Raw genomic sequence first — 26,107 nt, 5'->3', positions numbered from 1 at the left:
ATTCTGATTGTCTGTATGCGCCATTACTCTCTATTTACAGTTAAAATTTAAAATTCCTCCGACCACGCTGCCTGCACAACCACACCGGTAATCGGTAGCTACAAATCCTGGCGGAAGTGACAACTACACCCTCAAATTTACTCTGACACATGATGCCAAGTCGGTCACATTCTTAGATGTTCGAACAGACCGGAATCAGACAGGAAATTTGAAGAACACCTTGTATAGAAAAAATATTGCTGGAAACAGTGTTATGCCGCATACACACGATCGCACGTTCCGACAACAAAATCCATGGTTTTTTTAGACGGATGTTGGCTCAAACTTGTCTTGCATACACACGGTCACACAAATCTTGTTGGAAATTTCGAATGTCAAGAACGTGGTGATGTACAACATGTACGACGAGCCGAGAAAAATGAAGTTCAATAGCCAGTGCGACTCTTCTGCTTGATTCCAAGCATGCGTGGAACTTTTTGCGTCGGAATTGTGTACACACGATCGGAATTTACGACAACGGATTTTGTTGTCGGAAAATTTGAAATCCAGACCTCAAATTTTGTTTGTCGGAAATTCCGACGGAAAATGTCCAATGGAGCCTACACACGGTCGAAATTTCCGACAACAAGCTCCCATCGAACATTTCCCGTTGGAGAATCCGACCATGTGTACGCGGTATTACATGCAGATAGTTTTCACCCAATCCCCCTCAAAAAAATCAATTCCCTATGGACAATACCTTCGCTTGTGAAGAAACGGTTCCAATTAAATATCATTTAAACTAGAAGCTAGAAATATTCGAAATAGGCTGCTTGAAAGAGGCTACAGCCGTTGCTGCCTTTGCAAAGCCTACAATAAGACGGTCCATCAACCACGGGAAGACCTTTTGTTTAAACACAAATCAAAGGGTGACAAGAACACTGACTCCATGTGCATAATTAAGCAAATCATACAACATATACAAATCAGAGAAATTGTCCAGAAGCACTGGTCCATACTTACAGACGACTATAAGATTCAACAATTTTTACCCGACATTCCTTCAATTACTTTTAGATGAGCTTTTTTCTCTAAAAGATAAGCTATTCAAAAGTGAAGATCAGAGAAAGCCTAAAAAACAACATTGTTCCCTTTTTGACACTTACCCATGTGGGCATTGTGCCTATTGTCCCTTTAATTAGAAAGAAAAAAACCCTTCTTCTTCCAAATGGCCAAACCTTAAATCCCAAGCATTTCGCCAACTGTCAAACACGTGGTGTTGTCTATATGATAGCTTGCGATTGCGGGGCCTTCTATGTAGGCAAGACCAAACAGAAATTTTGGTGTAGCATCTCGAAACATGTCTATAGTATGAAAGTCGGAATTAGGCATCTTCCCCTGGGCAGGCACGTAGTCCTACAGTTTCCTTCACTGTTCTTGATCGGATTCATATCCCAGATCAAGGCGGTGATTGGAATAAAACTCGAACAAAGATGGATATTTTGGACCAGGCTACTGTCTTTCCTGGCCTAAATGAGTCCATCTCCTATGCACCTTTTCTTAAAGGTTATGCATCAGCAAAAACTAGCTAGCATTCATGAGGGAAAATGAATTTAGAATTTTCATTAAATTCAATTACCTACCAATGTCCAGCCCAGGAAAGCTGTCCTTGGACTGAACAATTACATATATAAACACAATAACACATTTCTCCTAGATTTTTCCCTCTTTCGCACCACTTTGGATATATGCACCCTTTATATTGCTTGTTAAAAATTAAAAAAAACAAATGCTAGATATGATGAACAAAAGTGTATAAATTAAAGATTGTAATACTATGTAAAAGGTTTTATGCAGTTGTTACATAATTCATTTGTTTTTTTTTTCCATCAGATCCTCTGACAGGCCGTTTTGTCCTACTCTTGGTTCACCACAAGAGTGGGCCCCTGCCTTCGCACGACTTTCTGGCATGGTGGGGAGACCTGTATATCACGATTCTCCCTTGATGTGTCCCCGCAGTCAAGCCTTTGGCCATTGGGGGAGCCCACACTGTGCCAGCGGCGTCCCACGATTGCCTTCGGACGTGCCTGTGACACCGCAAGCGTGCGTGGCCTCATTCTGCGCATACGTGTGATGTACTGACTTCACGCAGTTTGCAGCGAGGATGACGGTGGATGCTGGGGCCCTTTGGCCTTCCGGAATGCCGAGGGGGTCACGCAGATGCCGCCATTAGGTGGCATGAACCACCATGGGGGGGTCGGGAGGAGGGGGAGTCCACACCCGCCACCCTCCAATCAATATTTATTGGAGGGTATTTCAAAGCTAAATAAAAATGGGAAAAAACCACGCTAGAAAACTTAAACATAAAAAAAAGGAACACAAAACTATAGCTGCACAAATAAACACCAATATCTGTGTAAAGTAAACGAAAAAATCTAAATAAGTGCGCTTACAGCCTGTATACAAAGACTAGTGACATTAATTGAATAAAAAATGGATTAATTGAACGTGCATGAATAAAAGTGCAATAAAATAAATGACATGAGAAGAGTGTGCACTTGTGTGCAAAAACACACATATCCACAATTCAAATATAACATATACTGAATGAGTGATCACTTCAAACTATCACTAAACAGAGTGAAATTCATCAGTGGTGAAAATACGTAAAAGTAGTGATTTTAGTCCATAAACTGAAGAGCAAAAAAGTTCCATGAGTGTGTATCAACTTCATAAAAGTAGGGAAACACATCCACATTCCATCCCGCCGTACCCCATATAGGTGAAGGGAGAAGAGAGGAGTATAAAGATGTGACTCTCTGTTGAAATAAATCCAAAGAAATGCTGAAGGTGGACCCTTACCCTGAATGGTGGACCTCCCTATTAGCAAGGTCTGACAAGCAAGCAGATTTTGCCCTCTGCAGGGACCGTGAAGTGGTGGCGTCCAACACAGCTGATGCATCCAACTCCTCCAACCCGCCGTTATCCAAATCGTCCACCTTTTTGTTGCTGTTCTGAACAAAACCCTTTCCTTATGTCCTGATTCCTGGCAGGGCTAGGTTTGGTTCATTAACCACCTTTTTTTTTATTTTTATTGGAGGGTATTTAACAGACACTTCCTCCTAGTGGATCTCCAGGTGATCCCTGGAGGATTGACAGCGCTCATACCATGAGAGGAAGATTGACTGGTAAGTGCTGGAAACTAGAAACCTCATATGGTTGGGATTTTTAAGGCAACAAACAATAGAAATATTTAAAAATTAAATAAATTTTATTATACAAAAAAAAAAAAATTTCCTTCTTTATTGCATACTGAAAATAATTTTTTCGCATTTGACGGCACACAAACCCGTATCTTCCATACAAGGTTGGTTTTGATGTTTGCTTTTTTTTTTTTTTTTTTTCTGGGATCCACAGATGCTATATCTCCCTTACAGATGATATATATGTTATTTTTTCAGATTCCACATCCCCCTTTTTTCCCCTAGCGTTTTCTTTTTGCTTGGGGCAACTTGGCGTCTCTCCTTGGATTTTAATATCTGGGGGCTCCTCTGCACGATAAAAGACCGTTTACTGACTGGATGGGGAGGTTTTTGGAGGGTCACGCTGAGAACTCGTTGGGTCAATCATGATCACTGTAAGCTTTTTTCATATCATTTTCTGTTGGTATTTTAAATTAAATATATATGCATGTATACTTATGTTACTTTTGTGCCTTTCAGACAATGGCAAAAATTTATCCCTGAAGAAGAAATTTAATTATTTTGAAACGCGTCGGATTATATGACCTTTTTGCCACCTCTGTAGTGTATTCTATTTATTCTCTTTCAATGTATATTTTTCTGTGTGTTTAATTATATTTTTTAATTATTTTTGTATAATAAAATTTATTTAATTTTTAAATATTTCTATTGTTTGTTGCCTTAAAAATCCCAACCACTATTATGGGATGATGGCAACCCTTTCACACTAATCTTGGAGAAGTCTATATTCATCTTTGACTGGTAAGTGCTACCTTTGATGCACTGGCTGAATAAATATACCAGTTACTTTTCACACCCCGCACTAACCTCTTTTATATAGATTGGCTGCCTAATATTTCAGGTTGAACCCTGTATATGAGTACCACCATTTCTGCCAGGTTTGGCATTTCATACTACACCCTTAAGATTAGGGATGAGCCGAACACCCCCCTGTTCAGTTCGCACCAGAACATGCGAACAGGCAAAAAATTTTTTCGAACACGCAAAAAACACCGTCAAAGTCTATGGGACACGAACATGAATAATCAAAAGTGCTAATTTTAAAGGCTTGTATGCAAGTTATTGTCATAAAAAGTGTTTGGGGACCTGGGCCCTGCCCCAGAGGACATGGATCAATGCAAAAAAAAGTTTAAAAAAATGTCTGTTTTTCCAGGAGCAGTGATTTTAATAATGCTTAAAGTGAAACAATAAAAGTGAAATATTCCTTTAAATTTGGTACCTGGGGGGGTGTCTATAGTATGCCTGTAAAGGGGCGCATGTTTCCCGTGTTTAGAACAGTCTGACAGCAAAATGACATTTCAAAGGAAAAAAAGTAATTTAAAACTTCTCGCGGCTATTAATGAATTGCCGGTCCGACAATACACATAAACCTTGCCCGGTGGTTGTGGGGGTCTGCGGGCGGGGGGCTTATCGGAGTCTGGAAGCCCCCTTTAACAAGGGGACCCCCAGATCCCAGACCCCTTTGTGAAATGGTAAGGGGGTACAAAAGTACCCCTACCATTTCACAAAAAAAGTGTCAAAAATGTTAAAAATGACAAGAGACAGTTTTTGACAATTCCTTTATTTAAATGCTTCTTCTTTCTTCTATCTTCTATCTTCCTTCGGTTTCTTCCTCCATCTTCTTCTTCTGGTTCTTCCTCCGGTGTTCTCGTCCAGCATCTTTCTCTGCGGCGCCGGCGTCTTCTTCCCTTCTTCTCGGGCCGCTCCGTATCCACCATGATGGGAGGCTCCCGCCGTGTGACGCCACCCCGTGACCCTGCCCCCCTCTGACGCACGGTGACTTCCCTGTCCGCCCCCTCTGACGTCACGGGGAATGCCACATGGAAGTCCCCGTCAAGTCTCCGTACATCATAGGGGAGCAGGGTCACCCCGCCTTCCGTTATTTAGGAACCGTCAGAAGAGGAGAAGCGTCACACAGCGGGAGCCTCCCATCATGGTGGATGCGGAGCGGCCCGAGAAGAAGAAGGGAAGAAGACGCTGGAGCTGCGGAGGAAGATGCCGGACGAGAACACCGGAGGAAGAACCAGAAGAAAGAAGATAGAAGAAAGAAGAAGCATTTAAATAAAGGAATTGTCAAAAACTGTCTCTTGTCATTTTTGACACTTTTTTGTGAAATGGTAGGGGTACTTTTGTACCCCCTTACCATTTCACACAGGGGAAGGGCCGGGATCTGGGGTCCCCTTGTTAAAGGGGGCTTCCAGATTCCAATAAGCCCCCTGCCCGCAGACCCCCACAACCACCGGGCAAGGGTTGTGGTGATGAGACCCTTGTCCCCATCAACATAGGGACAAGGTGTTTTGGGGGCTACCCCAAAGCACCCTCCCAATGTTGAGGGCATGTGGCCTGGTACAGTTCAGGAGGGGGGGCGCTCTCTCGTCTCCCCCCTCTTTTCCTGTGGCCTGCCAGGTTGCGTGCTCAGATAAGGGTCTGGTATGGATTTTTGGGGGGACCCCACGCCATTTTTAAAAAAAAATTTGGCGCAGGGTTCCCCTTAAAATCCATACCAGACCTGAAGGGTCTGGTATAGATTTTGAGGGGGACCCCGCGCCATTTTTTAAAAAATTTTGGCCGGGGTTCACCTTAATATCCATACCAGACCTGAAGGGCCTGGTATGGAATTTAGGGGGACCCCCAACGTCATTTTTTTTTTAAATTTTGGTTCGGGGTTCCCCTGTGGGGAATTCCCATGCCGTTTTTATCAATGAACTTTTATGTGTATTGTCGGACCGGCAATTGAATAATAGCCGCGAGTAGTTTTAAATGACTTTTTTTCCTTTGAAATGTCATTTTGCTGTCAGACTGTTCTAAACACGGGAAACATGCGCCCCTTTACAGGCATACTATAGACACCCCCCGGGTACGAAATTTAAAGGAATATTACACTTTTATTGTTTCACTTTAAGCATTATTAAAATCACTGCTCCCGAAAAAACTGCCTTTTTTTGCATTCATCCATGTCCCCTGGGGCAGGACCCAGGTCCCCAAACACTTTTTATGACAATAACTTGCATATAAGCCTTTAAAATTAGCACTTTTGATTTCTCCCATAGACTTTTAAAGGGTGTTCTGCGGCTTTCGAATTTGGCGCGAACACCCCAAATTGTTCGCTATTCAGCGAACTGGCGAACAGCCAATGTTCGAGTCAAACATGAGTTCGACTCGAACTCGAAGCTCATCCCTACTTAAGATCAAAGGTAATCATTATTCACACTTACACTATTTTGTTCATTCATTTCAGCATCATCACTGGCCCACATTTTTCTCTCACATTATGCTTCACTTCTTGTTAGTTTATATCACCTGTTGCACCCACACACTGCATCACACTCTCTAGCGCAGTGTTTCTCAACTCCAGCCCTCAAGGCGCCCCAACAGGTCATGTTTTCAGGATTTCCCTCAGATGAAACAGCTATGGTAATTACTAAAGCAGTGAAACTGATCAAATCACCTGTGCAAAATAATGGAAAGCCTGAAAACATGACCTGTTGGGGCGCCTTGAGGACTGGAGTGGAGAAACTCTGCTCTAGCACTCCACTTTCCAGCGAATGCACTTTTTCCTTTTCTCCCTTTTCTGTCATTTCTCACAACTCACACAGTTTCTCACTGGTTTACACACCTGTTTCCCACACATCATCACTTCAATCATGACAACACAATACATTATCCTTTTTTTTGGGACTCTTTATTAATCACAGGGGTAAACAAATAATTTCACCTTTTTTTTTAAAAACAGTAAGCACCTCATTAAGTATACAACACACTATAATAGAGAATCATCTTAACCACTTGCCAACCACCTAACGCAGATATACTGCAGCAGAATGGCACAGGCAGGCAAAATCACGTACCTGGTACGTGATCTGTCTCCTGCGGGGGGAGGGGGGGCGCATCGCTTCATTAGGGGAGCGATCCAGGCTGAGGGGGAGGCCACTCATTCGTGGCCACCCCCTCGCGATCGCTCCCAACGAATGACAATCTTCCTCTGCTGCTGTAATGTAAACAGCGGCAGAGGAAGTGATGTCATCTCTTCTCGAGCCGGTCTTTTCGTTCCGGCGCAGAGGAGAGAAGACATCGATGTGAGTTGCACAACACTACACTAACAGTAGAACACACTAGGCACACTTTTCACCCCCCCCCCCATCACCCCCAGATCACCCCCCTGTACCCCCTGTCACAGTGACACCAATAGCAGTTTTTTTTTTTTTTTGCATTGGTGTCAGTTTGTAACAGTTATAAGTGGTAGGGCAGTTAGTGGTAGCCCCCTTTAGGTCTAGGATACCCCCCAACCAAGTTTTAACCCCTTGATCACCCCCCCATCGCCAGTGTCACTAAGCAATCATTTTTCTGATCGCTGTATTAGTGTCACAGGTGACGCTAGTTAGAGAGGTAAGTATATAGGTTCGCCGTCAGTGTGTTTTATAGCGACAGGGACCCCCATATACTACCTAATAAAAGGTTTTAACCCCCTGATTGCCCCCTAGTTAACCCTTTCACCAGTGATCACCGTATAACTGTTATGGGTGACGCTGGTTAGTTTGTTTTTTTTATAGCTTCAGGGGACCCGCTGTTTATTACCTAGTAAATGTTTAACACCCTAATCGCCCGGCGGTGATATAAGTTAAGTTTTAGGGTCAGATAAGGTCTGTGTCGCCCCACGCAGCGTCAGGTTAGCGCCAGTACCGCTAACACCCACGCACGCACCATACACCTCCCTTAGTGGTATAGTATCTGAACGGATCAATATCTGATCCGATCAGATCTATACTAGCGTCCCCAGCAGTTTAGGGTTCTCAAAAACGCAGTGTTAGCGGGATCAGCCCAGATACCTGCTAGCACCTGCGTTTTGCCCCTCGGCCCAGCCCTGCACAGCCCACCCAAGTGCAGTATCGATCGATCATTGTCACTTACAAAACACTAAACACACATAACTGCAGCGTTCGCAGAGTCAGGCCTGATCCCTGCGATCGCTAACAGTTTTTGTTGGTAGCGTTTTGATACAGTCGCTAACAGTCAGGAGCTTTTTTGCCTGTGCGTCTCACTAGTGTACCACTAAATTTAGAGCCCAAAATGACAAATCGAAGGTACACTAGTGAAGAGACCTACACGTTTCTGAGCATGACAGATAGTGAAGAGGAAGTCACTCATCTGTCAGATTCAGGCTCAGAATACGATCCTGTAGAGGACAGCGGCTCCATGATAGATAGCTCTGATGACGGAGTTGTGGTCCCTGCCAAGGTCAGGCGTACCAGACCCCTTCTTCTGTTCTTGATGTGCAAGAACCACAGGTCCCTCGTATGGAGCAGAGAAGTACTAGCGCCGCTATTCCTTCTGGTGAACTGGCAAGCACCAGCGGCCTAGTACACCCTGGTTGTACATTCAGCACTGCAGTAACACTTGGTGACGTGGCGAGTTCTATAAGTGCAGTTCAAGCTGGCGGGGTGGCAAGCACAAGTAGTGTTGCGCTGCCACCAAGAAGACGAACACAGGCCCGTTGTGCCCATAGTGCCCTTCCTGCTGCATTCGCCAATCCTAATTGGGAACCCACCACTTCTGCAGTACCTGTACTTCCCCCATTCACTGGCCAACTCGGCATTCAGGTGGAAACAGTTGATTTTACGTCACTGGATTTTTATTCGCTGTTTTTCACTGAAGATCTCTATAGATCTATTGTGGACCAAAGCAATTTGTATGCTGGTCAACACATCGCCACTATTCCCCAGTCCTCCCTAGCCTGAGATTGGAAACCAATTACGGTTTCCGAATTTAAGATCTTTCTGGGCCTTTTCCTCCTCATGGGCCTAACCAAAAAGAGTGAGTTGTGGTCATATTGGTCCACTGACCCAATTCACCATATGCCCATGTTCTCTGCTTCCATGGCCAGGGCATGATATGAGCAGAATTTGCGGTTCATGCACTTCAATGACAATGAACTCGGTCGTCCTCGTGGAGACCCTGAATACGATCGGCTCTACAAAATTCGACCCCTCGTAAACCACTTCAACCAACGTTTTGCAGACTTGTTTACTCCCCATCAAGTTGTCTGTGTTGATGAGTCCCTGATTAAGTTTTCTGGCTGCTTGTCATTCAAACAGTACCTTCCCAGCAAGCGTGCCAGATACGGGATCAAGATGTATAAGCTCTGTGACAGGGCCACAGGCTATACATGTAGTTTTATGGTTTACGAATGAAAAGATAGTCACGTAGAGCCGACAAACTGCCCTGAGTACATAGGAAGCGCTGGCAAGATTGTGTGGGACTTGGTGTTGCCCTTATTCGGAAAGGGGTACCACTTGTACATGGACAATTATTACACGAGCGTGCCACTTTTTAGTCACCTTTTTGATCATCAGATTGGAGCATGTGGCACCATGCGACCTAATCGCCGGGGCTTTCCCCAGCGGCTTGTAGATTCCCGTCTTAGGCTGGGGGAGAGAGCCTGCTTGCAGTGTAATAATTTGCTCGCTATGAAGTGGAGGGACAATAAGAATGTTTTCGTTCTTACCTCCCTTCATGCAGACACGACGGTCCAAATTACTACGGCGACTGGTGTTGTGGAGAAACCCCTCTGTGTCCACGAATATAACCTTAACATGGGAGGGGTGGACCTCAACGACCAGTTGTTGGCGCCGTACCTAGTTGCCCGTAAGGCCAGACGCTGGTACAAAAAAGTGTCTGTTTATTTAAATTGGCTTTGCTGAACGCTCATGTGCTATACAGAGCTTCAGGATGGACTGGATCCTTCCTTAAATTCCAGGAAGAGATCGTCAGAGCCCTTCTGTTTCCAGACGGTGCTCCACCTCACCTTCCCCAACCAAATGCAGTAAGCCGGCTGCATGAGAGGCATTTTCTTTATGTCCTCCCGAGTACCACTACCCAACGAGCCCCCCAAAAAAGATGTCGTGTCTGCAGCAAGCGCGGATGTAGACGTGACACCCGCTATTATTGTCCCTCCTGTCCTGACAATCCTGGTCTTTGCATTGGTGAATGTTTTTTTTTTTTTTTTTTTCCCATTAAAGAATTTTTATTGAAATTTCAATACAAATAACAGAAAAAAATTACAGGCAGCTGGTTTTGGTATATAACAATCAGTTACAGCAGTAAAACATTTACATCCTAATCTCAAAGTAATGGACAATAGTCATACAAATGATCAATTAAAGCATACATAAACAGTATAGTAACACTTCTGTTTACCCCATTGGGTTCTAACTGTAAACAGGTGCTAACTAATATAATGACAACATTATCATGGACAATTCAAGAAATTAGAAAAAGAGAGAACTGTGAAGCCTTGATATTACTCATGGAATAATACTGAAATATGGTTTAAGAACTGCAGCTCATGTTTTTGAGTGAGGTAGAAGCTCTAGGGTGACTGATCCATATTTGCCACAATTTCTCAAACTTGACCGTGTTGTAATTTTTATATGCCAACATTAACTCATATTGAGCTTGTGTATTCAACCTTATAACAACATCAGATAAATTTGGTGCTTCGTTAGATTTCCATAGTTTTGTTATAGTCAGCCTTGCTGCTATTAATACATTTGCTACTACTGTTCTATATTCTACAGAGTAAAGATCCAGATTTATTCCTAAAAGGGCCATTGCGGGAGTAAGGGGAAGTAAATTACCAGTGAGGTTAGCAATAAATGTCGAAACTGATTTCCAAAAACTACTAAGATTTTTGCAATTCCATAAAATATGATAAAGGGAACCAGTTTGTTCATTGCATCGCCAACAAGTTGGGGAGAGTGATGGGTAGATTTTGGAAAGTTTGTATGGTGTAAGGTACCATCTGTTTAATATCTTTTGGGCATTATCCCAATGTTCAACGCAGGATGATGCCTTAGTGCTCAGAATTATGGCCTTATTCCACTGTTGCCAAGAAATAGATAAGGAAAGATCCTTTTCCCATTTCAGCATATTATTGGTTTTAACAGATTTAGGGAATTCTGAGAAAAGTTTGTAAAATAAGGATATTCCTTTCTTATCACAAGCGTGCTTGTTCAGTAGGAACTTCCAGATTATTGATGGGATATTCATGTTCGATTCTGGGTCAAGTTTCTTTAATCTTTCAAAATGTCTAAGTTTTTTTAACAACATCTCTTTATAGTCTAGGGGTAGGTTGACATAGTAATTAAACCCCTGTGAAATCCAGTTATTCAATGAGATACGGGCTCTACAGTATTCCAGCACTCTTAAGGGCACAGGGATTTTAATTAGTTCACCTAGTTCTTTTGATTTAGATAATATGTGTTTCCAAGCTATCAACGTGGATTTAACAGTGATGAGTTTTGGTATTACGACTTTAGGAAGCAAAGCATACGCTATAGCTAATGCACACATGTCATTGCCCTTGGTGACTTCTTTTTCAATATTTACCCAAAGTTTCTCATCTGAATTAGAAAACCAAAATTTCATTTGATCAAGGAGTGACGCATAGTAATAATGTCGAATATCTGGGAGACCCATTCCACCTTTATTCTTAGTAGTGGTAAGAATTGAGAAGGCTACTCTAGGTTTTTTATCATTCCAAATAAATTTTTTAAGCTTTAGATTCACCTGGTTGAAAAATTTATTGTTCACCTGGATGGGGAGCGAGCGGAAATAATATAGAATTTTAGGAAGGGTCTGCATTTTAAAAGCTGCTATTTTCCCTACCCAGGAGAGTTGTGTTTTATGGAAAGATTGGAGATCCTTATTTATATTTTCTAGTAGTATAGGGAAATTTACTTCATATAATTTAGCTGTTGGATAGGTAAGTTGGATCCCCAAATAAGGAATGGAGGGCTGGTCCCAATTGTAAGTCGTTTTATTTTTAAGGGTCATGTAGCTTTTTTGGGATATATTCATAGGCAGGACATGACATTTGTTGCTATTAATTTTGTAGTATGAGATTTTCCCAAAGGATTCTAATATATTTTGCACATTGGTGAGAGAGGTTTCAGGATTGGATAAGGAAAGTATTATATCATCGGCGAATAATCCTAATTTGTGTTCAATATTGCCCACTTTAATACCTGTAATTGATTCATTAGAACGGATTAGTTCTGCCAAAGGTTCTATTGCCAATGAAAATATTATAGGCGAAAGAGGGCAGCCCTGTCTTGTGCCATTAGAAAGATCAAAGCTTTTGGACAAGTTTCCTGAAGTGAATACTTTAGCAGAGGGCTTCGTATAGAGGGACATTATGGCTGAATGAATGAAACCTGTAAATCCGAATTTTATAAGTGTTGCCGATAGATAGCCCCAATGAACTCTATCAAATGCCTTCTCTGCATCTAAGGCAAGAAGCAGAGAAGGCACTCCACTATTCTCCACTTGTTGAATCAAATTAATCATACGCCTTGTTCCATCAGGGGCCTGCCGACCTTTAACAAAGCCCACTTGATCCAATCCAATAAGATAGGGAGTAATTTCCAACAGTCTACTAGCTAGTATTTTAGCATAAATTTTAATGTCGGAGTTTAACAATGATATTGGCCTATAACTGGCCGGTGAAGTAGTATCTTTCCCAGGTTTCGGTATTGTTACTATAATAGCTTCCAACATTTCCTTTGGGAAATTATTACTACTGGAGGCTGTAAAATTGTACAATTTAGTCAGGTGGGGTACTAAAGTAGTGGCAAATGTTTTATAATATTCCCCAGAGAGGCCGTCAACACCTGGTGCCTTATTAATTGGGATGTCTTTAATGGCCTTTGATATTTCCTGTTCTGTAATCGGCTTATTTAGATTACCAAGGGTAGCAGCATCAATCTTTGGAAGCTTGATATTATCTAGAAATTTTGTTATGTCCTCCGGTGAAGGTTGGGGAGTATTCTTATCCTCCTTTAGATTATAAAGGAGTCCATAATAATCTGAGAAATTGTCCGCTATATCTTGGGGATTGTAAATGACCCTTCCATTGTCATGATGGACCATTTTGTGAATTCTACCTTTGATTTGTTGTTTTCGAAGTTGGGAGGCTAATAACTTCCCTGCTCTGTTACCTTGTGAATAAAAGTTAAGTTTTAGTTTCTTAAAATATTTATCGTGGTTAGTTACTAGAGTATCTTTTAATTCGTTTCTACAGTTATTAAGTTGGTGTAACAACTGTGGGTCATTAGGTTGCTTTTTATGATCTTTTTCTAGGGTTTTAATATCCCTCATTAGTTTATCTATAGTGGTAGATTTCCTCTTTTTCTCCCTAGAGGCTAGTTGAATTAGCAAACCTCTAATGTAGGCTTTGTGGGCACACCAAAGAGTAGTGCTCGACACAGAATCATTATCATTTACCATAAAGAACTCCTGTAGCTTTTCTTTCATCACAGACATGTGCTTCTCTTGTGATAAAATATAAGTATTATTTCTCCATAGAAATGTGTTGTTGCATTGCTGGTCCACCTGTATTTCTAATGTAATTGGTGCATGGTCTGACCAGGTAATGTTATGAATTTTGGCGTCTATTGTTTTTTGTAAGAGAGTTTTGTCTGTGATGAAAAAATCTATTCTTGAGTAGGTTTTATGTGCATTGGAAAAGAATGTATAATCCCTTTCGGTGGAGTGAAGACACCTCCAGGGGTCATACAGGTCTTCTTGAAAAAAAAGATCGCTTAGTCCCAATCTGATGGTGTGGTTCTTCTTGGTCGTATCAATATTTGGTTCCATAGGGGCATTAAAGTCACCACAAATGAGAATGTTACCTTTTTGGATTTTACGTATTGTTTTCAATATTTTCCGCAAGAATCGGTGAGGATGTGTGTTGGGTGCGTAGACATTGGCAATTGTATATGTTATGTTGTCTATGGTTGCCACTAATATAATAAATCTTCCGTGGTCGTCTGTTTGTAAATCCAGCATCTTAAATGTTACGGTGTCTCTTACTGCAATAATTACTCCTTGTTTCTTTTTGTGATTGTCTGAGCGGAAAATATGTGGATATCTGTTGTGAGTGAACTTTGGTGATTTGTTTTTAGCAAAATGTGATTCCTGAACGCATACTATGTCACTTCCAAACTTTAAGGCGTCAGTCCATAGAGCTTTCCGTTTGTGGGGACTGTTGAGTCCTTTTGCGTTTAATGATAGTAGTTTAAGTCCCATTAATGCGAAACCAATAGATAGCGAAGTGTCGCGTTGCTATTCTTAGGATAAACTCGATTATTCCAGTGAGGTTATGCATTATATAGCAGAATGTTGGAGAGAGCCATATAGCTAAGTCCATGAAGGTAAAGCAAAACCAACTTCTTAACATAACTGAAGAAAAACTGTAGAAAAACTGTAAAAAAACAAAAAACTGTAAAAAAAAGGAGGAGTTGTGAACAACTCCTGTGTACTATTATGTTAGTACTTGCAGTTGGGGGAAAAGTAAACCTTTGAGATACAATTATAACAAGTTCCCTGAAGAAATGATATACCTGAGGACATAACGGTAATGTACTCCATATTGGCTATGAAGTTAGTCAGGTTAGGAGCAGGAGAGAATGCCAGTATAGGTGCCCTTTATCCATGGCTAGTTTGCCATTGTGGTGCTATTTTCCCCAGAGGGGGTTTCTCAAAATTAAGATCACCTTCTTTTGGTAATAATCCCCATGATTTGAGGTACTTCAGCCCGTCTTCTAGCGTGTAAATAGAGTAGGAGATGCTATCCCTCTCTATGAGCAATTTAGTGGGAAACCCCCATTTATACACAATGTTATGGTTGCGGAGGATTTTGGTTATTGGATTCAAATTTTTTCGGGCCAAAATGGTTGCTTGTGACAAATCTGAGTATAGCTGAATGCCTGCATAAGGATCTGGTAGTGGAGAACGTTGTCTCGCAAGTTGCATCAAATGGTCTTTCACATGGTAAAAATGTATTTTCGCAATTACATCCCTGGGCAACTTTTCTGGTATGTGAGAGGGCTTAGGCAGCCTGTGCGCTCTATCTATTACCAGCTCTTGAGGAGATATTGTAGGTATCAGATCAGACATCATTCGGCATAAAAATTGTTTCAAATCTGAATTTTTAATATTTTCAGGGATTCCTCTAAATTTTATATTGTTCCGTCTGGATCTGTCCTCTAAATCCGAAACCTTCAACTTTAGATGTTTAATTTCATCCTCCAGATCTACGTGTGAATCCACTAAGTCATTGTGGGCTTCAGTAAAATCATTCATTTTGTGCTCAATATAGTCTACCCTTTCTCCCAAAGCATCCATTTCCATCTTGGATTTTTGCATAAAGGATAGCATATCTTGCTGAAGAGCTCCCCTTAAGGATAGTAGCATTTCCTTAAGATCTGTGTCAACTATTGGCTGGCCAGAAGTGGGGAATGCATTAAGCTTTTCATTATAAGGGTTGTTTGTGAATGTAGCATTTACATTAGGGTGAGAGTCACTTATATAACTTTCAGCATCAGAAATTCTTCTTTTTTGTCTCAATGGGCTGTTGATATCTGCATTAGCTGGGTCAGAGCTGTTATGCTGCAGGTTAGAGTGTGCTCTCTCCCCCCTCCCTCCTCCTTCACACTGATCAGCCTGCATTCCTATGCTGTGCTGTGAATGGGAGGGGCTGGCACCATGCTGCTTCTCTGGAGTCCCAGCCAGGTTGTTAAATGTGCTTAACTTACGGGGCTTATCTTTGTTTTTTCTTTTCCCTGACATCACCAGCTGCTTCCTCGGTATCTCCCCTGCTCTGCTGTGTTATCAGGTAGGCTATAAATAGCGTTGGGCTGCTTCAGGGAGACTCGGTTCTCAGAGCTCTCCTATAGTGCGACCATCCACTTCCTATGCTGGCCACGCCCCGCATTGGTGAATGTTTTGAACGCTACCATACACTAGTTGAGTATTAGTGTAGGGTACAGCACTGCACAGACTAGGACACACTTTCACAAGGTCTCCCATCGCATTTTGAGAGACCCCAACCTGGAAACGGTTACAGTTACAAAAAAAAAAAAAAAAAAAAACACAAAATATAAAAAAAAAAAAAAAAAAAAGTTGTCGTTTTTATTGTTCTCTCTTCTGCTCTTTTTTACCGTATTCTATTCTGCATTGTTTTATTGTTATTATCATGTTTGCTTTATAGGTATGCAATTTTTTATTGTTAACCATTTTTTTGTTTTCAGGTACGCCATTCAGCTGCAGAGCGGATTTATTTATCTTGACAGCAACAGCGTTTGCTCCTACGATACATAAAGTCGTGACTCCAGCGCTGTCAGAGGTGATTTCACCACCACAGTTACATACTTCAGCATATATGCCGAAGCATGCGGGCAGCGGAGGAGCGATTTGCTCCTAACTTTTGCGGGAGGATGCCCCCATGCTTCGGCATATATATATATATTTTAGGCACAGGTTGCGTTAAATGTTTTATTTTTTACTATTTTTTTTTGTATTTGCTTTTTAGGTATGTTAAGTCTTATGCCCCGTACACACGGTCGGATTTTCCGATGGAAAATGTCCGATCGGAGCGTGTTGTCAGAAATTCCGACCGTGTGTGGGCTCCATCGGACATTTTCCATAGGATTTTCCGACACACAAAGTTTGAGAGCAGGATATAAAATTTTCCGACAACAAAATCCGATCGCGTCAATTCCGACCGTGTGTGGCCTGTTCCGACGCACAAAGTGCCACGCATGCTCAAAAGAAATTCCGACACGGAACAGCTCGGTCTGGTAAAATTAGCATTCGCAATGGATACAGCACTTTCGTCACGCTGCAACGTTAAAAATGGTTTAATACAGCGCACTCTCTTCTTCTTTATAATGTGACAAGAATTAAGTAGTTTTGCTGTTCATATTCACACACACTTCTCACAAACTTTTTTTTTTTTTTCTTGAGATTCCCTGAATATATTGTTATTTGTCACATCGTACAAAAATTTATTTATTTATTTTGTTTTGATTTAAAGCCATTTTTCTTTTCTATTTTATGTTTGTATTTTTTCAAAGGCTGATCTTTGTTTAATGTTATTTTTAGTTTTACTCCAGACTATTTTTGTGTGTGTTGTGTGTCAAGTTACCACAACACCATTATTAAATAATAAAAGATAATCTCAAGGACATTGTTTGTTGTTGGTGTCCCTTGTTAATTTCACATTGTATTTTTGAAATGTACCTGATTCCTCACAAACAAACTGTCCTTTTTGAAGTAAAACACACATAGGCAAGTATAATTCAAACCAAAAATCCTTTATTAAGGGCTCAGAACCAAACAAAGAGGGAAGCAATGCTGGATAAACAGGAGAAATTAGCGAAGCCTGGGACCCCCAGGGCAGACATCAATTCTTGAACATCAAAATTGGTGGCCTGAGGAGTCCATATGTAAGGGAGGGCAGTCTGGTCCAGAAGTCCCAGAGATACGGAAAGCAGCAGATGACATCTGTGTCCCCAGGCTGTGGTACCACAAGAGGCTGCATCTTTTGGCCGACCAGACTGAACCCAGGGTCCTCACTTTCTGGTCTTCCTTCCACGCTTCATTCCGGGCTGTGGCTCTGCTGTTGGAGATGTGGCAGGAGGAGGAGTAGGACCTGGAGGAGGAGGAGGACTAGGAGGACCTGGAAGAGAAGGAGGAGGAGGACCTGCAGGAGGAGGAGGAGGACCATGTGTGAGTTCACAAAGGTGTGTATCAGATGTAATTTGGGCCCTCATCCCCTTATTTAGAGCCTCCAATATTAACGACTCACACATGAGTTGTTGTCCCTCCTCCATGTTCTGCATTTTATAGGCAATGATGGCAGCGAAGTCATCCTCCACGGTGTGTGGTGCTCCCAGGGCCTCTGTAGCCCTCCAAAAGAGGCCTATGGCAGCCTCCTCTAGGGCACTCCTCCTCCTGCCACTTTCTCTTTCTAGGTGTTGGGGAGGGACCTGCAGATCAGGCAGCCTGCTCGGCCCGGCCACCTCCTGGCTGAGACTTCCCTGTGTATGAAAAAGGGACATGGTTTTAGTTTTTGCATCATCAATCACAATCAGAAATTAGTACTCCAAACTAACATCTAGTTAACAGCATTGATTGGACAACCAGCAATATTTAGAGGAATGCTATACCTGGCTCAATCTGGGCTCCTCCACATGTTGCTGCCTGGAAGGCCCAGGTTGGGCGTCAGAAGCCTCAGCTGGAGGGGAAGGAAGCGTGGAAGGAAGACTGGAGAGGGATGACCTTCCAGAAAATGTCCGACCTTCCAGAAAATGCAGCCTGTCATAGTACCACATCCTGGGGACATAGATGTCATCCGCTGCTCCGGATCTCTGCGAATCCTGGACTTTCTGGCGCTCCCTTACATATGTGCTCCTCAGGCCACCAATTAGGATCTTCAAATATGTGATGTCTGCCGTGGGGATCACCTGCTTCACAAATTCCAACAATTAATCCAGCGCTGCCTTTCTCTTTGTTTGGTTCCTGTAATGTGGGTGGTTGATCTCCCACAGACAAGGCAGCTCCCTGAACATGTCAATGAATATTGCCATGAAGTCATTATCTTGTAAGATATCCATTTTCACTGCAAGACACAACACAAGACAAACCCTAATGTCAGGCCAAACTCTATTAATCTTGTTACAATATAGGCCTCAATGTAGAAGCAATATAGGCACAAGTATGTCTCTTACCTTCTTTCTTACGATCGGCGCCTCCAATGCTCCTTCCTCCGCTCACAGATCGTACGTAATACGCACTTGTGGTACGCTTTATACACACTGCGCATGCGTGTAACTCCGCCCGCCCGACGTTCTTTCTAGTCTATTCCCCGCCCCTTTTCGTTCGGCGCAGTGGGTGAAGAGCACATGGTGGAGTCAGAGCAGGTGCGTGCTAATTACAGGAATGAAGAGGAGGGGGAGGAAAGCCCAGATCCGGACACGTCCCGATCCAGAAGGAGAAGATTTAAGGCCACAAATATGTCCTTTAGGGAGATGTTGGAGATGGTGGACATCCTGAAGAAGGCCGACTATGATGGAAAGTATGGACCTTACCCCAACCCCAATATTAGAAAGGCCAAGATCATTGCAAAAGTGGTCAAAAGTCTGCACAGGAATTTCGGGGTACGACGATAGAAAGATCAGCTCAGGAAGCGGTGGTCGGACCTGAAATTAAGAGAGCCCGAGCAGTACAGAAAGATCCGTAGAGTGCTGCAAAAAAGTAAGTAGTTGTGCTGTGTTCCTATTCTTTTTGTCTTTATTACGTTCGTGCTGCTCCATATGCTTTTCTTAAGTGTTGTACAGTTTAAAATGTCAATTTTAATGTTCATGGGCCCATTATTCGTTCGTATCAAACATTTTTTTTTCGGCCTCTAAAACACCATTGTTTAGGCCATTTGCATTTTCCTACATTTTTTAGGGCCTACTTGGATGCAAAATATTTGGTTGTGTAGATGGCTTTGTTACTAGAATGAAATGCAAACTAGATTCTGTGTAAGGAGAGGACACTCAGCAGCTGTTTTCACATCTGGACACTGGAGCACTAGTGTGGGACACAAGAACACCCTTTTTATTAGGGGGGCACACAGGTGCTCCAGTGTATACTATAGGGGGGGCTCCATCTGTGAAGCTTGTACAAAACAGGTAAAGTATTGCAGGTTGACAAAGGACACTAAAAAAGCTACATCTTGGAACTCTGCTAAAATTGACAATTGTACCCCACTTCCAAGCAATGTTTCCTATTTATAGTTCTGCCATCAAATATCTATGTGCTAATTATACCATTTTTGTTTTACATAGGGGAGAAAAGACTCGGAGGCCCCCCTTCAACCGAGGAGACCAGATACCCCCCACCTCTGGAAGAAGGTGAAATACCCCCAACACAAGCTGAGCAGAAGGAGGAAGAAGATGTGGTGGAAATTGGCACCACAACAGGTGAGTGTCTGTGACCACAGACTCAGGTAAGAGGTGGATGCTGGCAGTTTTTTGATACCTGTTTTTGTTTGGTTTCTCTCTTTTTAGGTGATCGTGATGTTATGGATCGAGATCCTTTCACATCAGAAAGTGCCCAGATCCTGATCGGGGAGATCATGGGGTGTAATTTAGAATTGGAAAACCTCAAGAAAAAAAATCAATGATGTGATTCAAAAAAATAATAACAGCATTGATGTTTTGGGACGAATTTAAAACCCCACAAAATCACTATCTTTTTTTGTGTGCTACAATCTTTTAAATTTTTAAGCGATGTTTCGAAAAGCCAAATTTGGAGGATGCACACAGTGTGCCAACATGTGCTATCTGCCATCACGGGAGATCAATGGACGTGTTTTGGGGGTGCAACCCCTTCCTCAATAATAAAGTAGCTGTGAGGAAGGGGTTGCTCCCCCAAAACACGTCCCTTGATCCCCCGTGATGGCAGCTAGCACATGTTGACATTCGTAAATTGGTGTGCATCTTCCAAATTTGAATCTGAACGTAATATCAAACACATTTCCTAAATACTCATGTCTGATATTGCCTTCAAGTTTTACCATATGTGAACTTTGCAAGTTCAAGTTTTTTGTGTCTCTTGTTGGTTTTACACAGGCCTATTTTATCATAAATGGACATTTCTATTTTTGATAATGCCACCCCAAAAATTGTTATACAACAAACATGTTGGTTTGTTTTAAAAACCGTTTCTAAATGCACATGTGATTGTGCAGGTATTAAAAAGTTTGTTAATCAAGAATATGTGCATTATTGTCTCAACGCTACAACACTTTTGTGGTGATGTAATTGCTGTTTTCTGAGAAAATGGTGGTTATTTCCTAAGGGCAAATCCTCTTTCCACTACAAAGTGCAGTTTCAGTGCAGTTTCAAGTGCACTTGTAGTATAAAAAGTGTATACGCCTTTAGTAAATAACAGCCAACAGTGCTTTGTATAAGGTTACACAATCATGCCATTTTCAGGACTCCACACATTGCTGTCAGCTAAAACAAACACAAGCAGTAAATGTCACCAAAGATTAATTTTTTTTTTTTATTTGATAAATGCTTCACAAATTGTCTGGCATACTGATGGCCCCCCTACCCGCAAAGAACTCAAGGTATCTTAACCGGACATCACGGGCACTCAGGGAGGGCAAGCCAGGACGGCCACTTTCAAGCGCCGTCAGGGTTGTATCATGTAGATTTCCGGCCTCAGGCCCAACTGAGCCAGCATAGTTGGCAGAATGTTGGCGTAAAAAGTTATGGAGAACACAGCATGCCAGGATTAGATGATTAAGTTTATACTCCGCCATATGGATGGGTGTCGGAAATAGGCGGAACCGGCTGGCCATGATTCCAAATATGTTCTCCACCACTCTTCTGGCTCTGGCCAGCCGGTAATTAAAAACCCTCTGTTCCGGGGTGAGGGTCCTCATCGGGAATGGCCGCATAAGATGGTCCCCCAGCGCAAATGCTTCATCCGCAACGAAGATGAATGGGAGTCCTTCCACATTGTCCTCTGGAGGTGGCAAGTCCAAGCTGCCATTCTGGAGACGCCTGTAGAACTCCGTCTGGGCGATGACTCCACCATCGGACATCCGGCCATTCTTCCCCACGTCCACATACAAGAAGTCGTAATTAGCCGACACCACCGCCAACATCACAATACTATTGAACCCCTTATAGTTGAAATAGTACGACCCCGAGTTGGGTGGTGGGACGATGTGGACGTGTTTCCCATCAATTGCCCCTCCGCAGTTAGGAAAGTCCCACCGCTGGGCAAAGTGGGAGGCCACAGTCTGCTATTCCTGTGGCGTGGAAGGAAACTGTTGAGGAAAACAAAAATAATTTACTATTTTTGGACATAAACATGGCAAGCAGATTAGGCACAAACATTCTTGGCCAACCTCCAGATAGCATTTATTAAGGGAAAATTAACACCAAAGTATAAGGTACACCTATCATATTCCCCCCCCCCCCATGGGCCATTTCTAACATTATAGGGGGGGGGGTGGAATCTTGGACAGGTAACCCTGTTCACTTCATTGAGAGATGAATGCCTAAATACAGGGTATTACTTGGAACAGCCCCTCCTTAGTTACACTATTGGCAGCCCACTGGACAGGTAATAAGTGTCATAATACAAAGATATAAATACACACTGTACACATTTGAGGACATTTGGACATTATGATATTACCTATCAAGATAATAATAGAATACAAAAACTTTAAACACTACCATTGGAAAGTATACAGGCAGGCCCTTGCACTACATGCTTTGGGGAATTCATCCATACATCTGACCAGTAAAGAGATGAGTGTAGTGTGTATGGGTTTGGCAAAGTCAGCAGATAGATGATTGAGGATAGATAGAGAATTGGGATCAGCTGACTTAGCAGTTGGGGGGAGGGAGGGTTACTAAAAATGATTTGGGGACACCACAAAAAAAAGCCTCTGGCACTCTGCCTAAATTTAAAGCAAAAATCACATTTCTAAATATTTTAGGGGGTGTTTGGGGTAAAGCACTACTATGGAGCTGATAAAATACATTGTTAAGTGACTACATGAGGTGACTATAGGGACAGGAGAGCATGTTGGGGAGGTAAGTGGAGGCAGATATGTATGAAGGAGTAAAAAAATAATTACCTAAAAAACCAGCATGAATGAGGACAAAGGGGACATTCACAGCATATTACAATCATGGAAATTAGGGAATGAGGAAAGATATACAATATCTTAGCAAACATTAAATACAATCAAATGTGATATTAAAGGATAAAAATCTTACCTTCATATACTCCTTCTGCAGGACCTGGATGATGGCAGAACAGGTCTCTGGGATAATGATCCCCAGAGCCTGGGGGGAGATGCCTGTCGAGAACTTGAGGTCCTGCAGTCTTCTCCCTGTCGCTAAGTACCGCAGGGTAGCGACGAGCCTCTGCTCCAGAGTGATGGCTTGCCTCATGCAGGTATCCTGCCTGCTGATATAGGGGGTCAGCAAAGCCAACAAACGGTGAAATACGGGGTCAGTCATCCAGAGAAAGTTCCTGAAATCATCAGGATTATTCTCACGGATCTTACGGAGCAAAGGCTTATGAGAGAACTGGTCACGCTGAAGCAACCAATTCTTGGTCCATGAACTCCTCCCCACCCTGTTCATGGACTGGACTTGTGTCAAGGTCAGGACCCCAACACCAAGCCCCCACACAGCACGAACTCTACGAGGAGTACGTATACGAAACATGGCTAGAAAACGGTCGGCTGCTCAGAGCGAAGTAACAGAATGCACTGAAGAACAGCAAGGCCTGTGAAGAGCGACCTGAAAAACAGTAACGAACGAACAAGAACACAATGACTACTTAAAGTCACGCGGAACTTGCTTGCACGCACTGAAGAGCAGATACAAACCCACAAGCACAAACTGAAATTTTAAAAAGTGTTTTTTCCAAAAAAAATGCGTTTGAAAAATCACTGCGCAAATACTGTGTGAAAAAAAACATGAAACACCCACCATTTTAATCTGTAGGGCATTTTCTTTAAAAAAAGTATATAATGATTGGGGGTTCAAAGTAATTTTTTTGCAAAAAAAAAAAAATGTTTCATGTAAACAAAAAGTGTCAGAAAGGGCTTGAAGAGTGGGGATGTGTGACATAAGCTTCTAAATGTTGTGCATAAAATACCAGGACAGTTCAACCCCCCCCTAAATGACCCCATTTTGGAAAGTAGACACCCTAAGCTATTTGCTGAGAGGCATGTCGTGTCCATGGAATATTTTATATTGCAACACAAGTTGCGGGAAAAAGACAATTTTTTTCTTTTTTTTTGCACAAAGATGTCACTAAATGATATATTGCTCAAACATATCATGGGAATATGTGAAATTACACCCCAAAATACATTCTGTTGCTTCTCCTGAGTACGAGGATACCACGTGTGAGACTTTTTGGGAGCCTAGCCGCGTACGGGACCCCAAAAACCAAGCACCGCCTTCAGGCTTTCTAAGGGCGTAAATTTTTTATTTCATTCTTCACTGCCTATCACAGTTTCAGAGGCCATGGAATGCCCAGGTGGCACAAAACGACAAATGACCCTATTTTGGAAAGTAGACACCCCAAGCAATTTGCTGAGAGGTATGGTGATTTTGCAGACCTCACTTTTTGTCACAAAGTTTTGAAAATTGAAAAAAAAAATTTTTTTCTTGTCTTTCTTCATTTTCAAAAACAAATGAGAGCTGCAAAATACTCACCATGCCTCTCAGCAAATAGCATGGGGTGTCTACTTTCCAAAATGGGGTCATTTGGGGAGGGTTTGTGCTATCTTGGCATTTTATGGCCTTCGAAACTGTGATAGGTAGTGAGGAGTGAATCAAAAATTTACGCCCTTAGAAATCCTGAAGGCGGTGATTGGTTTTTGGGGCCCCGTATGCAGCTAAGCTCCCAAAAAGTCCCACACATGTGGTATCCCCGTACTCAGGAGAAGCAGCAGAATGTATTTTGGGGTGTAATTCCACATATGCCCATGGCATGTTTGAGCAATGTATCATTTAGTGACAACTTTGTGCAAATTTTTTTTTTGTCATTATTCAATCACTTGGGACAAAAAAAAAAATGAATATTCAATGGGTTCAACATGCCTCTCAGCAATTTCCTTGGGGTGTCTATTTTCCAAAATGGTGTCATTTGGGGGGGGGGGGGTTGTACTGCCCTGCCATTTTAGCACCTCAAGAAATGACATAGACAGTCAAACTAAAAAGCTGTGTAAATTCCAGAAAATGTACCCTAGTTTGTAGACGCTATAACTTTTGCGCAAACCAATAAATATACGCTTATTGACATTTAGCAGTTAAAGCGACGCAGTGCCAAATTGTAAAAAGTGCTCTGGTCAGGAAGGGGGTAAATCCTTCCGGGGCTGAAGTGGTTAATAAAGTTGACTACTATTACATTCAGTGGGACCCTCAGCCAGGAGCCATTATTGGCACTTCTATAAAAAATTTTATTTGCTTATTGTGTTCTAATCCCTTAAATTATAAATTGCAGGTGCCAATCCTCACCCCCCCCCCCTTGGGGTCACAATACGTGACTCCTTGCAATCCCTGCAATTGGGGGCTCACCTGGGTGGACATTGAGAGGGCATGTGGAGGTCCTGGATCACTTGAATACAACCGTTTTTAAGTCTCTGGCTATACGAGGTACACCAATTGAGGGGTAAATATACCATCATAGATTTAGAGCAATGTATGTTTAATATATGATAATATAAATTAAGTCATTTTCTACTCTTGTTGTAAATGTCTAAATATAAAATGGTAAAAAACTTTTTTTGATGTATCTTGTAGAATGCTAACAACTCCCTGAAGAAGACCATAAATATAGGGGTCTACAGGGGCGTTGCTAGGTCTGCAAAAGATCTGGGGCTAGAGCCCATAGCAGCAGTCACCAACCTTTTTGCATGCTTTGGGGGGGGGGACCACCTTTCACTAGATGTGGATTGTCACTTGCCACCGTTGCCTGGCACCAGATGTGGATTGTCACTTGCCACTGTTGCCTGGCACAGATGTGGATTGTCACATCTCCTGCCACCAGATGCAGCTTGTCACTTGCCACTGTCACCAGATGTGGATTGTCACTTGCCACCGTCACCTGCCACCAGATGTGGATTGCCACCTGCAGTGGGACTGTGGTGGGTGGCTATTCCAGCACAGTCTCATCACATGACAAGACAAAATGCCTTGTCTCTGGTATGTCCAGTTCACATGATGTGTTGCAGTGGTGTGTGCTGCAAAAAAAGTACTGCATGCAGTACCATTTACATCACAGCACAGTGTGAGACAATCTACCACCTCATACTTCACAGTGCCAAATTATACACCCAGTTGCATTTGGTGGGCACTACCAAATGCAAACAAATTCAAGTAAAAGGGTCCATGCTGCAACCAAGTAGAATCCTGTCAGGGCTGGGCTCAGCCCTTCCTTCTCTGAGCTGGCCGCTCAGCTGTCGACTAATTGCCAGCTCCTATCTC

The sequence above is a fragment of the Aquarana catesbeiana genome, linkage group LG01 (assembly GCF_042186555.1).
Source record: "Aquarana catesbeiana isolate 2022-GZ linkage group LG01, ASM4218655v1, whole genome shotgun sequence".
Taxonomy (NCBI): Eukaryota; Metazoa; Chordata; class Amphibia; order Anura; family Ranidae; genus Aquarana; species Aquarana catesbeiana.
Note: the sequence above shows the minus strand (reverse complement) of the source record.